This window comes from Magnolia sinica, chromosome 15 (genome assembly GCF_029962835.1).
Source record: "Magnolia sinica isolate HGM2019 chromosome 15, MsV1, whole genome shotgun sequence".
Taxonomy (NCBI): domain Eukaryota; kingdom Viridiplantae; phylum Streptophyta; class Magnoliopsida; order Magnoliales; family Magnoliaceae; genus Magnolia; species Magnolia sinica.
In genome coordinates this window covers 64,110,383-64,115,147 of record NC_080587.1, presented here as the reverse complement: position 1 = coordinate 64,115,147, position 4,765 = coordinate 64,110,383, and the positions used below count along the sequence as shown (strand labels likewise).

The 4,765-nt window shown below is 37.8% G+C and overlaps 1 non-coding gene across 1 annotated transcript; it reads right to left on the bottom strand.

Moving 5' to 3' along the window:
- Window positions 1-4,129: 4,129 nt before the first annotated feature.
- Window positions 4,130-4,236, bottom strand: LOC131228386 (small nucleolar RNA R71). The gene has a single exon (XR_009162890.1). It is a non-coding gene; the product is annotated as a small nucleolar RNA R71 (small nucleolar RNA).
- Between the last annotated feature and the right edge of the window lie 529 nt (window positions 4,237-4,765).

Genomic DNA, 4,765 nt, shown 5'->3' with positions numbered 1-4,765 from the left:
GAATGTGATTCCACCATGGTTTATGTGTTGACCTTTATGGCGGGTTATGCCTTGGGAGCAATAATAGTTTGATGTCCACATTGTAAGTACAATGTTGGTTAAATGTCCGCATTGTAACACTCCTTAGGGCCCATTGATAGGCCCATACTTGTTGATAATTCATCACTTTATAACATGCTTAATATAACTCCATGATTCATGCCCATACGCATCATATGTATACTTGATATGAGGAATGTTTGATCATAGCATAAGTCGTTGGGCTGAAACATTTACGGGACTCCTTATAAGACGGAGTGCCCCACATGATCGCGTGGTACGCATAGGATTGTTGTATGACTAACGGTGTGACTCATGCATTTTGCATTGTGTGTCGTATCACTGCACGCCCTAGCGACATCAGGGCTGTGGCCTCTACACGCACATCATGGATGGTCGTATCGGATATCAGAAATATTGGCTCTAGCATTGTGGGCACTTAGGATGTTCTTGGGTGAAAATCTCAGAACCTTTTTGGTACCAAGAATGCTCTTACATCTAGACCGAGTGGATACACGAGCGCCCGAGTGCCAAATACCAGTAGGCCGCGTCTCCTACTGTGTCGTAGTCGGTTGGAAGGGGGTGTGACCTTATTCGCCCGAGTGAGGGGGCTATAAGATAGGCTGAGTCTGACCAGCTCGCAAATAAGTCCGCTATCGACGAGCCAAGTAGGTATTGACAGGCTACTGGTCAGGCGGATAGTGTGGTCTCTTCCACTTGCTTGGCTGTGCAGCTAGGGAGGAGGCAGTTAGTGTGAAGTGTATTAGACTCCGGTAACATCCAGAGAGGAACTGTATTGATATGTGTACTTGATGATGACTGACATGTTTGCTTTGCATCTCGCATATGACATTTAACTATTTAGGCCTCGCATCGCATGGCCTTGGTATGGCTGATAGCATTTATGCCTTGCATTATATAGCTTTAGTACAACTGATAGCATTCATGGACTTACCGTATATTTTCACATTACTCTGATATTGTACACTGGCGCTTGCCTTGTGCACACACTTACCCCACCCTCTAAGCTTTTATAAGTTTATACACGACTGTTACGTGCAGGTGTCGTTTGATCGTAGCAGCGCTGAGGCAGGAGCGCGTATCAGATCATTTTGGAGCTTTTCGATTACCTTGTATTTCCCTTTTCGCATTGTACTTAAAGTTTTTGATATAGTGGATATGTGGTGATGTTATTTTGTAACTTGGTTATGCTCCATTACAAAAAAAAATTATACTGAAAATCCTCATTGTAGGATCTCAGGATCGAAATTTGGCATGTGAGTGCCGGGATCCGAGAATGGGGCACTACGGAGGCTACCGACACCGGATTCGGCGATCGAAAATTTTGTGAGCATATTTGGATTCATATAAAGTAGAGGAAGGAAAATAGTGTTTCCGATGAAACTCACTTTCCATTATTTGTCATGTAACACCCCAAACTTTTCAATACCCAAATATTGAAAGTTCTCTAGTATTACGATGAAATCTAACTTAATATGTACATGTGTACGATACCAATCTAGCTATCCTAATCTTACATCTATCCTCCAACATGAATCTGAAAGTTGAGAATGATCTTCATCTATAGATCAAGTCATCCGACCGTTTGTTGAGGGTAAAATATTACATATTATCCCTCATTTATATCTTGATTTTATGAACATGATAATGCTTAATGTTTTATTTTACTCATGTTTGTGTTGCAAGGTGAATTTAAGAGCTTAGATTGAAAAGGGTGTTAAAAGCATGGATTTGATGCTTAAGAATCACCAAGGCAAGGGATGGATCTTAAAAGGCCAAGATTGAAGAATTCACAAGTTAAAGATCTAAGAAAACCAAGTGAGGAATAAAGAGAATCAAATATTTGAAGTGAAGAAAAGAAATCCTGAAATTGTCCTGAAAACAAACATATTCCTGAAAGTGTCCTGAAGAAGCATATTCTGACACTCTGAGTCATTCTGTGAAATTACGCAGAGTGAAGTCTATTTTGAAAAACTGTGTAAATTTGAGGCAGTTTTTAGAGTTTTCCAAGTAGGTGCGAAAGTTAGAGTTCGACAACTATAAATAGGACTCTCTAGGATGTTCCTAGGGATTATCTAGGGTTTGTGGAGTGGAGCAAAAGCGTGGAGAAGCCGTCGCCATGAGTTTTTTCCCCTTTCCTTAGTTACTTTTATGTTTTTCTTAAGAGATTCTAGTTCAATCATGTCTATGGTTAGCTAAACCTCTTAGCTATGACTAGGAGGTGAAGCTTGTAGCATGATGAGATGTTTTCTATTGCTTTGATTCATGTTTAAGTTGAACTATCTTTGATTCTAATTTGATATTTAAGAAATACTTTCAGTTTTTAATGGTTTGTTGTGACTTAAATTACAATAGATCTGCGATAGCTTTGAGTATATTCTTTGCATGTATTGAGATTGTGAAATTAGGAAATCCAGTTGTTCACCAACATCCCATGGGCATGGTTAGGTGATGAAATCCTTCTAATCTTTATGATTCTCTTATGATTGGTTGTGGGATTGGTAAATCATGTTGTTTACCTTGTCTCATGGACATGGTTTTGTGATGGAATCACTTCCAGTTCTCACACCTCTCATCCATTGAGAATTAGGTCAAAGGAAGGTCAGATTTGGTTTTACTGAGATATCTTCCAATTGGATAAGATGAGACTCTGATTCCAGTTGTGTCCTTGAATCGAGTATAGATCTCCCTAATCTCTACAAGTGGATCCTTGAAAACCCTAGTTTCCCACCTTTGAATTTATTAAGTTTTTCATTAAATCTCTCACAATTACCCTAAACCCTAAACCCTAAACCCTAAACTCAAATATTCTAGATTTAAATTTTCATCTTCTTCTAGTTTTACTTCTAGTTGCTTTCAGAAGACACACAAGTTCAGTCCCTATGGATTCGACCTCGATCTCAGTGAGATTATTACCACATCGCGACCCTACACTTGGGTTGTGAACAAGCTTTTGGTGCCGTTACCAGGGATTGACGGTTGCGTTTTCTGAATTTGATTAGTTTTGGAATTAGGTTAAGATAAGATAAGATAAAATAAAATAAGATAAGATTAGATAAGATAAGATACGATAAGATAGGATAGGATATGATAGGATAGGATAGGATAGGATAGGATAAGATAAGATAAGATAAGATAAGATAAGATTAGGGTTATTTCTAATTTGTTTTTAAAAACTAACTTTTCTTTCTATTTCTAAATTTAAAAACTTTCCTAATTTGTTTTTAGAAACTTTCCTTTTTCGTTTTTAGAAACTAGGTTACTTTTTTTTTTTAGAAACTTTCCTTTTTAGTTTTAGATACTAACTCATCTTTCTATTTTTATTTTTCAAAACTTTCTTATTTCTTTTTTTTTAAGAAACTAATTCACTTTCCTTTTTCTTTTGCAGGATCATAACATAGAAACTTCTAATTTGGTAACTTCGTTCCAATTCTCTCTCTTTCTATTTCTAGATTTCTAGATTTCTATTTCTCTTTCTCTTTTTAGGTTTAAGATAGATTCTGAAATTAAGGGCTGAGAGTGTTTCATGCCCGAGTGGGTCAACTCGATGTCTCTTGAGTGAAGGAGGATTGGTTGAGGGGTTATCTATCCATCAAAGGATTAGACACCACTCAAGATCCACAGAGTTAACCAAAGTTATGGCTACCTCCAAATCTACCCCAACCTAGGGTGGAGGAAATCCAGGATGAGAATAAGGTGCAACAAGCACCCCACCGCATACTTTGCGAGACTATTTACAACTGGCGGGGGTGAGCACACCCTCATCCATGGTTTTTCCAGAAAATACAAGACATATGGATATTAAGCTAGAGATGATCCAACTCCTTCCAAAATTTCATAGACTTGAATTTGAAAGTTCATATCTGCACTTGAAAGAGTTTGACGAGATTATAGCCACTTTATATTTTCCTAACATGTCTAAGGATACGGTTAGACTGAAACTTTTTCCCTTTTCTTTGAAAGAGAAAGCTAAGACGTGGTTGCATTCACTACGTCCCCGATCTATTGAGACATGGAATGACATGATAAGGGAGTTCATAAAGAAATTTTTTCACATTATTAAATGAACACCCTTAGAAAGTTAATCATGAACTTCGCCCAAAAAGAGGATGAAACATTCTTTCAATGTTGGAAGCGGTTCAAGGATCTTGTCAGTTCATGCCTACAACATTGTTTTGAAACGTGTCGCATTACACACTTTTTCTATGATGGTTTGACATCTTCCATGCATCAATTGGTTGATACAATGTGTAATGGGGAATTCATGAATAAAAATGTCGATGACGTGTGGGACTACATGGATAGACTTGCTGAAAATGCACAATCATGAGACACCTACCCAAAATCAAGCACCACTTCTAGGCCCACTCAATCAAATGAAAGGAGCAGATTATACCTTCTGAAAGAGGATGATGATATCAATGCTAAAATGGTTAATCTCATAAGGAAATTCAAGGCCATGGAACTAAAGAAGGATAAGGTTAAGGAAACTATTTGTGGTATTTGTGCTTGCAATGTTCACACAACTGAAAATTGTCCAACAATACCTGCCTTTCAAGAGGTGCTGAATGAGGAATCTAATGCCGTGAACAATTACCAAAGACCTTTCAATGGACCTACCTTCAATACATACAATCCTAGTTGGAGAAATTATCCAAAGTTCAGTTAGAGGAATGGACAAACTGCTACCCCTCAATGTTTCTTC